This window comes from Octopus bimaculoides, chromosome 2 (assembly GCF_046866305.1).
Source record: "Octopus bimaculoides isolate indiv1 chromosome 2, ASM4686630v1, whole genome shotgun sequence".
Taxonomy (NCBI): domain Eukaryota; kingdom Metazoa; phylum Mollusca; class Cephalopoda; order Octopoda; family Octopodidae; genus Octopus; species Octopus bimaculoides.
The window spans coordinates 25,909,900-25,920,356 of record NC_142929.1 but is presented as its reverse complement, the minus strand read 5'-3'; the positions used below and the strand labels follow the sequence as shown (position 1 = coordinate 25,920,356).

General features: G+C 33.6%; 1 long non-coding RNA gene across 1 annotated transcript in view; it reads right to left on the bottom strand.

Moving 5' to 3' along the window:
* The window catches only part of LOC149136889 (uncharacterized), a 47,048-nt gene that overhangs the window by 1,649 nt on the left and 34,942 nt on the right, over positions 1–10,457 (bottom strand). Inside the window, exon 3 of the long non-coding RNA XR_016238322.1 lies at positions 1–503. This exon is cut by the window's left edge and continues 1,649 nt beyond it. This is a non-coding gene — a long non-coding RNA (uncharacterized LOC149136889). The remainder of the gene's footprint in view (positions 504–10,457) is intronic.

Below are 10,457 nucleotides of genomic sequence, written 5' to 3'. Positions count from 1 at the left end.
GCTCAAAAATGCTTTTATCTTGCTTGAAAGAACATCTATGAAAATTTTTTAGCAGCGGAAGAGATAATTTCTACGGATGTTTGAGACCCAGACTTCTGTTTCCGTCGATAAGCGATTAGCTTTTCTGCAATATGCTTAATAGAGCGTGATTGGCTAGCTATCGCAAAAGAATATTCATTGTGTAAATGACGTTTAACAGTTTGAAGTATGTTATTTTCCCTGCGTATGAATACTTCACAGTGATGCTGGCAAATACGTGTTTGGTTTGGCGAATATTTCATAGTTGGTTCATAAAGCCTGTAGGAGTTCGATTTAACGAAGCAATTTGAGTGCGACGTCACCTCATGTTGTACAAAAGAGTCTTTACAGTGATTGCCTCCATTAATTTCCGGGATATTGGCATAGACTTTGTTATCAATAAATAGCACAGCATCCTGTTCTTTAGTATGTGTTACTATGGCAGTAAAGTTATTCATTTGGTGAAAGATTACTTCAATAAATATCTGAAAATAAAGAATAAGAAACGTTAATGTCATTAACGAGAATTCCGTAAATAAGGCTGCACACACACAAACACACACACACACACACACACACACACACACACACATCTCGTTCATAAAAGCATACATTCTCACACACTGTTCAAACGTTTAATAAATACAAATAAATAAAAAGTGTGCGAAAAGCAATTAAGAATTACAGTTGAATAGATTTGCAACGATCAGCAGCACACACAATTCCAAACCAAATCATCATTGCAGCTTGTTAGATTCCTTTTATGTGATAGTTCATCGTTTTCGAAAGAATCTAAACTCGTTTTACGTGAATGGTTGACTTTTTTGATGCATTAAAGTTTATACTAATTTACATTATTAGAACATACTTCACGGTTTATTTATTGATCCGGTGTAGCAAAGCAGCTCTCGCTTTGCGCTCATTAATTGATTCCTGTAACCAGTTTGCAATAAGAAAAGTATGTCATTAATATACCTACCAAGCCGAAAATGATACAATTTGCATAAATGTGTCTCCAGGGGCCCAGTGTTTAGCACATATATTTAATAAACATGTGGTCTATTTACGGTTAGCGAAACTACATACTTTATATATTGCTAACATTGATGAATAATTTTTGAAGCTGTAAACAATGACAGTTTCACGAATTTTGTCGAATGTTTCACGTGCTGAATACAGTAAATGCGCAGTATGTTGTTCACGATACAAAAAGCTAGAAAAGTATTTATTCAACTTTTATGTTTCATCACCTATGGTTAACATTTCTGATTCAAAATATCTTCGTCTTTCGGTTAAAAACAAACAAGCAAAAACTGTTTTCATTTTATCACGCATAATATGTCAGTAAATTGCATTAATTGAATTAAAATCTAGTAGCTGTTTCTAGGTTCTCAGCGATCCGTAAAACAGCTTCACAGATTTAGTTCATCACAATATGCGGCTGTATGGATGCATTTAAATAAAAGGAGACGTGCGTCCGTCATCAGGGTAGATATCTTATATTTCAGATCTCAATACAGAGAAATTCAAAGATGTGTTTGATATATTTGGCGTGCCTAATTTGTTTGCCCACATAATTGCTTACACACACACACACCTACACCCACTCACACCCACGCGCACGCGCACACACACGCACACTCACATACCTGTCTGTGTGTATACAGACAGATACACTCACATACCTCTGTGTGTGTGTATACACACAGACACACAGACACACACAGGTACACACATACACACAGAAAGATGAAGATAGAGTCTGTGAGAAGTAAAGCTAATTAATTTGGCGCAAAGAAATTACCGCTTTTGGTTGTATCTATTACCATCAACAGCCATTATTAATTTCTGTTATAAATACACAAACATCCTATATTCAGACAAATATTACAGTGAAAAATTCCTTTTTCGCATGCCACTGACGAAAGTGTCATGAGACATTTAGCCTATGGAATATTCTGTTTTAATGAACTAACATTCTTATTCACACTGTAAAGAAAATATTTCTCAATCAACTGAAGGCCTAGACACAGGTGATTTGCCTGAGGCTCACAATGCGCTCATAATTCACTCGCATACTGAGCTGGTTAGTTTACATTAATCATCAGGGACATATACATCTTTCATATAATTCACTTTATTACAAGTCTTGTGACAACTGTGCTTACTGTGTGATTATCATTAAAGTAGAAAACAATTTTATAGCTAGAAAGCTTTGTACAAATTATGTGTTGATAACAGTAGAAAGCAATAATTATGATCATTATATTCTACAGTCATAATACAATGTGTAATGAAGTGAAGTTCATTGTTACGGAAACAATTATTTTCTAAACCTCTTAGAGTTACAAACCACTGTCAAACTAATTATGTTTAAGAGCACCCGGACATGAGATATATTCCTTAAAAAAGACTATGATATGAAATTTAATGATAATTGTTTTTAGAAAAGAATTGTAATAAATGGAGATTTTCTATTTATAAGAGAGAGGAAATCAGCTTTACGCATTGGTATATAGAAATAATTAAAGCCTGCAGTTGAAAGTTAATATTTTTGTGAAAGAGAGAAACTGCTGTTAAGCGAAATCATAATTACATCTGAGATTCATAGGGCTTAGCATCCTGATATTCCTTGTTATATTATAGTTATTGCCTTTTTTGCATTGTAATTATGGTCTTAAACATTAATTCAACGGTGAAATATGTGCTGCTAGGTGTAAATAGATTGATTTGATTCAATAAACATGATTTTTACACACCATTGGTCATCTCATGTCACATATTTTGGTGAATTATAAGAATTATAATTATTTCGACTCAGAAATGAAACGATTTTCCCCAATATCATTAAAGTTACTAAACATTTTAGGTTACCTGGCAGATAAACGCGTTGTATGAAGAAATTATTATAATATGAGAATCGAAGGAATTTTCTGAAAGGCTGCGACAGCAAATGATCATTAACATAAATTAAATAACGGATCAAATTGTTTTGCTGTAGGAACTAAGCAAAATTCTAGCATTCCAGTGAGTGAGCAATCGGAAGAATGATGTCCTTCTCCAAATCAGAAATTTTCTATATATTTGAACGAAATTTGAACGAATTTATACTTAAGCCATTAAACATTGTCCTTAAAGCATTAGAAGAGAGAAGAAATATACTCAACATTTAGTTTATTCATTTGTAATTCATATTTCACAAAATGGTGCCATTAAATTAGACATGACCTGGGCCTATAGTCGCCGAAACCTGTCTAAGTTATCTAGGATATTTAATTCTTACAAAAATTCCTTTATCCACGTACGAGTACAATAAACAGAGTCAATTACTTGATATTCCTTGAATAACCACTAACCATGATTTAAGTATTAAAGAGAAAGTGAGCAATATCGAAATGAGGAAAATAAACATGTAACGTAAGTCGAGTCAAAATAATTGCATGATTGGACTTTTATTAATCATCTCCGACAGGCCAACAGAAAAATCTAACCCTAGACTGAAGGTTAAAGAAATATGTATTACGTACACCACTGCTTACATTTGGCTGCAAATTACATATATGAAGCAAAAGTTTTTTGTCAAAGCTCTATTTACGCTCAATATTAAACTTACGGTATGAAACTTTGTACACTCCTCAATTTATTATGAAAATATTTAATAGTATAACATATATGTAATATAATCAACATATTGTGCTTGGTCTTTCAATAACGTTTAACAGTATTTATCTCCCCAGTTATAATACTGACACCCATCCATAGTTGTTTGACTCAATTATGGTTTCTATCTGAGTCCAAATTCCACTGAGGTCGATATTGCCTTTTGTTAAGGGTCGATAAAATTAGTACGAGTTGAATACCGTGCTTAATGTGATCGACTTGCAATCTGCCTCCGAATTCTAGGTTTTTCGCCTATAGTAGAAAGAAAATTGGATTTGTATTCGCACCGTGATCTTTATTGTCGTCGTTATTGTGTTTGTTTTTGTTATATTTATCATTCGTGCTTTGAGAAATACATAAAGCATTCCCTTCTTAAAACTGGAGTTAAATATTTCGTGAAAACCATACCAAGAGGTTTTCAATGTTAACTAGGTGTCTATGGTTACACACATGTTCAAAGGTAAGAAATTATCCACGTTTAACAAATGATATTTGTAAATAATCTAACAATTCCTACAACTCCTAATATTGGTATTTTCTAGAGCGTATAGTCATAATCCTTAACTACCATAACAATTTCGGTCAATTGCTGATCCAGTGCAATTTTTTTAGTATTTCAGCTAATTTCACAGAAGATCGAAGAGCTTGGTTGGGAAAAAATTCCTCATCCACCTTATTCTCCCGACCTTGCTCCTTGAGACTACCATTTGTTTCGTAGTTTACAGAATCACTTGGGGGACATTACTTTCGCAAGCCAGGAGGAGGTCGAAACTGACATTTCAGAGTTCTTCGCTTTGAAACTAAAATAGTTTTACATTGATGGGATTTAAAATCTTGTAAATAGATGGAAAGAAGTCATAGATAATCAGAGAAAGTAGATTGATGATTAAATTTCAATTAAATATAGCATTTTATCACTTGTTTTCTTTATTCAAAATTCGGACAGAACTTATGGGGTGACCTGATATATACTCGGTTCCCATTTCGAATACAATAGCGATATGGAAGCATGCTTTCGCATGGCATGACTTTACACAACGTAATCTATGTCAGTGCTTCTCAAACTATCTGATGTGGCGTACCGGAAGTTTTTTTTGCTAATGTACTAGGGACCGGTAATGATTCTTACTAATATTAATTTATACCGCAAACAATATATATAATGAATATAATAAAAGTTGACAATTTTTTTTCCTCTTATATTTATTTTATAAATAAATAATACATAAGAATTTTATAAGCATTGTTACATAAGCATTTTATAAGCATTTTGTAATGTTTCTTTCTTTCCTGGAAACGCACCACATACCGGCCGCTGATGGCTCGCAGACCAGCAGCGGTTCGCGGACCACCACTTTGAGTAGCACTGATCTATATGACATCTGCATGTCCGTTTTCGCTGCTCCATTAGGTTCAGATTAGAGATTTTCGAACTCTAAACTGATTTCTTGCGAGAAATCTGTTACTGAGAATTTAATCGATTTCCTAGCGTGACATCATAATGCACTCGTTTTTTCTTCTTTCTTCCTGTCTAGTCTTGTTAATTCATTAGCGTCTAATTTAGAATGTTACATCTGTAAATTATTATTTCGACAGCTGAACCTAACATCTTTTAAGTTTGGCGCTGAGTTTTGTTTTATGTGTTAATGCAATGCTTCTGTAGAATTATTCCTAAAGTTTACGCTTTTTGTAGGCAACTCTGTATAAAAGATAGTTGAGTGTCGTTCCATAGTGTTTGTATCCGAGTCTAGTTTAACATGTCGATTAAAGGCAGTAACACTAAGCAGAAATGTGGGAAGATGGAATTTCTCTTTTCTAGAGGGAATTTAGTTAGTTTTAATAATACCTTTCGGAGAAACTGAGATAGATTTCGACCAGTATTGTATTTACGTATATATGTATGTATATATATATATATGTAAATATATAGATGTATACACACACACATATACATATGTATATGTATATATATGTATGTATATATATATATATATATATATATATATATATATATATATACACACACACACACAATTGTCGGCTTTATAAAGTTAGGTGTATAATTAAGATGCAAATTTCTCTATACACATATTTTGTTATATATATATATATATATATGTATATATATATATATATATATATATATATATATATATATATATATATATATATATAGAGAGAGAGAGAGAGAGAGAGAGAACAATTTTTGAAGGAATATATCTGCCAGTAATTTGTTTGTCAGATGGTTCTGAACTGCATCTTATGCAATGGTCGGTACCTTCCTCCTCCTTGCTAAAGTATCTTAAAAAAAATAATAATAAATAAATAACGCACTTGACTTTATCAGGTTTTGCTCATAGGAAAATTTGCGCACAGTGACGTAAGTTGACACTCATGAAGCATACTGATCTCTGATTGTAATCTTTACTGTTATTTTTGAAGTCGTCTAATCTCAGAATAACTCACTGTGCCGACATTTTATTAAAAGTATTCCAAACGTGTATATCACATTTTATTTTTAGCGTATGTCTTCAGGACGCCATTATCTTCTCAAGACTATAGGAGTTGGTATGTCTAGCCGGTCAAACGATCGCGTAGAGGCTCTCCCTTGTTTGATCGCGTTCTTCACTGTTAATATCACTTATATGATACTAGATCTATTGAGGTAGTACACCAATAGGTTCCCTGTGTCCCTGCTAGCACTAGCATTAGTTTGTTGTGAGATAAAACTGATACGAAATTTATCATATAATATACTTCAGTTATTTTCATTTGATTAAAAGTAGAAGAAAAAGTTTTGGCATTTCTCGGAGAAAATAGGTATAAAGATTATAAGTGTGGGAGAGAAAAAGAGAGACAAATTAAGAGTTAAAAGAAGAGGGAATGATGTTTAAGAAATCTAATGTGTGAAAGCTGATCTAATAGTAACGGAATGTATAATATGCGGAATGGATGGGAAAGGAGATAAATAGATGCAGAGAATATATATCTTGTGTGAAATGATATTATAACATATTTTTCAGATTATTTTTAAAGTGGTTGATTTAGTTATTTTTTGTTTCTATGTTATAGAGAAGAAATGTATGAGGACTTTCCCTACATTGCGAATGATCTGAAACACAATGTTTCCGATCAGAACTTTGATAATAATTGAAACAATAAAAGGAAAGAAAACAATCACGACCATAGAAGGAAAGCAAATAATTTCAATAGTGATAATGTCTATTGGCTAAGTTAATAACATCGTAACTGTTCTTCATTTAGTCATCTAAGGATAGCAGAAAATCGTAAAGCGTATGCTTCAGATTGACACAGCGATCTAAATGTACAGGATAAATCAAATCAATATGCAACATTGAACAAATGAAAAGACAATGCACTGCAGACTCGACAGTGCAAATTAGAATTTTGCTAGCGGAATCCAAAATGAATGTTTTGCTGAAGCTCAGCATCACAGATATAGAGGAAACAAGATGTCACGTACATATGTTTCTCAAGGGTATAAAGAACGCAAATGATGCAAAATGACGTCAAACAAATGTATGCATGTAGAGCACAGAAGAGATTATTTCATGCTTTTTTTTATGTCTTGCGACTGTCAAAGAACTTTGAGGAGAAAATATGCCTTGAAGACAAGCAGTCACTGAGAGACAAAAAGACACAAGATGATCAATTTTGTAACATATACACATATACACCACTCTCTCTCTCTCTCTCTCTCTCTCTCTCTCTCTCTCTCTCTCTCTCTCTCTTTCTCTCTCTCCTACTCTCTTTCGCTATCTTACGTACATATGTGTATGCTGAGTGCACGCGCGTGTGTGTGCACGCGAATGTGATTGTACGTGTGTGTGCGTGTGTGTGTTGTGTGTGTGTATACGTATGCATGCGTGAGTGTGTGTATTTTTGCTCACATGCAGGAATGAATATTACTACTAACTAACTCTCAGAAGCTGGTAGTAATATTCTAACCAGTTTACAATAAAACTTCTAGTTCCTTCACTTCCCTTCACGTAAATCACCTCTCCGTAGTGTTCACTTGGGCTAAAATCCCAGAATAGTATAAATACTGTCAGAATGATGTTAAACATTATTTAGTCGGAAAACGTGCATAGTAAAAATAGCCAGTGCCAAAAGTGTCATATTGGTGATGTCGACAAAATTGCCGAGACTATTGTATTTGAAGAGAATGTGTTAATACAGCATTAATGCAGCACCATGTACAACATTACATTGAAAATGTCCATACACCCATGAAGGCAAAGCAATCTGACACTAGTATTTTTTATATAATTCCCCAGCAGTTATTTGTGAACAATTTGCCGCATACACATAAGACTGAGATGGTGTAATGGGTGTAGATGGTGTAGATATAGAGTTGTAGTGCTGTGGGTGCCTGAGAGATATCTTATAATGGGTCATGACACACGTCTCCACAATCTATGTAGGGTCAAAGTGCATCATAACGAGTTTTCTTTGTTCGAAGAGTTGCATAACAAAAGACCATGTATGAGAGTTTTAGAATCGACTTATTGGACACCGCACCATTGATTCCCAGCCCACGTCAACAAATAGCATTTTCCCACTTACTTATTGCTTCCGCGTGAGTCAATATAAATGGAAATACACTTCCAGTCATCGAATTCATTTAACAGTCAAACTGCTGGTTGCCAAGAATAAAATGATAATTTTGGGACCTGACCAACAGGAATTTAAAAAAATTGATTTATATACGTGAAGAAGATTCCGTTTCAGTCATTTATGGTTGGTGACTTGAAACTTTCAAACTTGAATATCACTTTATATCTATTGATATGGCTGTAAGATATTTTCTTTCAATAATTGAAAGATTATACATTTGATAACAATTGGCTGACAATTGATCATTTTGACTCTCGTTGGACGCATTAAGTGTCTCTCTCTATCACTTCCTATGCATTTTCTAGAGAAATATATAGACCAGATACCTGGTTTACCCCATCCAATAACAATAATTTGCTGAGTATAATGTTATTAAGAAAGATCATGTTATTCTTGGCAGCATCATATCGAATATAATAAACCTGAAACTCATTACTAAAGGAGACGCCAAAAATATACAAAAATAGAGTTGTGAAACCTATAAAATTTCGCCCAAAAAAAACACGCTATATACATAAAGCAAACAATTTTATGTATATACATAGGTTTCACGTACAACACTAAAATATTTAATCGCTAAAATAAAGGTGCTGGATTTCCCATTTCTTGATTTACTTTACGTGCGACTCACTCAAACTTTATCCATATTGACAAAACTTATTTAATTTCTCTGTGGCACACATTCTACTCACATTAACGTACGGCTCTGAAATAGTGGAAGTGTTATACATCGTATGCGCTATCGCAAAACGATAACTCGTCTGTTTTGGTACAAAAAAGTAAACGCGCAAGACTCGCTGTCATACGATGTCATAAAGGTGAATGCGCATCAATAGTCTCTTTGAAATATATGATAGAATAAACAATTTCGGAGTTACATTCGATGTAACGTAAGGTGAAATAAAGATACCAATATTAACCTAGGCAGTATGTGTAGTCTAAGGGCAATTTTGTACTTGTTACTTGCACCATCGTCATGATGTTACAAATAATTAAATCTTCCTCACATTACATCTACTACCTTTAAAAGAGAAGGATGTGAAGGTAAAGTATCAACTACGCAGAACTAAATAACATACAAGAAGGACACTAAAAAGAAACTAATTTCTTCAAGCAGAATGAAACTGGTATTTTACTACAAAGAACTCAAATTAGGGTGGCTAGACCTTTGTGTTTTGTACGTTCACATTCGGTCGTCGAATGTTGATAGCAGAAATACTGACATTCACCCAGTAATCTTACAGAATAGGTCTAAAATTCCTCCACTAAGTGTGAGTAAGGACTAGCTTGATAACGCTATAGCAATAACCATCTTGGAGATATTATTGCCAAACTTGTCTCCCTGAAAAACATCATTTCAGTAGGTATTGCTGCAAATATATATCTATTCATTTCTAACCCATCAAATTTATATCGTATTTTTATAGTTCGTTGAGAGACTGTGTAATGAACTTTCTTCAGCCTGTTGTTTAGCTAGATCACACACATAGCGTTACTAATTTGTGATAACAAAGGTCACAGTAGTCGTTGATATATACGGAACATTTTCGCTTTTACGTATCCAGCAAAAATACATAAGATTGCATAAAATTAATAGACACTATTTCTAATTATCTACCCTCTGCTTCTTTATAGATATATTATGAGCTAATAAACTTAAAACAATCTCACGATTTTGGCTACTACTAAAAAATAAAGACAGTGCAAAAGAAAACCGGTATATTACCCGCACATCTCATTAGTATAACTGAATATTTGAGAGCCAAAGAAAATCGCCCCATATAGATAATACAAAGCCTGCAGACTTTTGAGAGTCGATCTTCAAGGTTTACAAAGAAACGTTAGCAATAATGTTCAAATTATCTCATAGATTTATGGTTGTGGGACTGATACAAAGTATCTATTCTTATCCAAGTTTTGAAGTAGTCGGTTTCATTGATGGATTGCAGCCATAAAAGACAAAAGAGCAGTTAATCTCATATCCATTATAATTATGTATAGTTCTTTAAGTAGCTACTGCAAAATAATCTTCCTCTACTTGACAAGAACTACATTGTCTAATAAACGGAAACGCTGACTGAACGTTTACCACATGAAAGAGATGAAACCACGGAAAATCACAAATTGGCAATTTAGGCTCC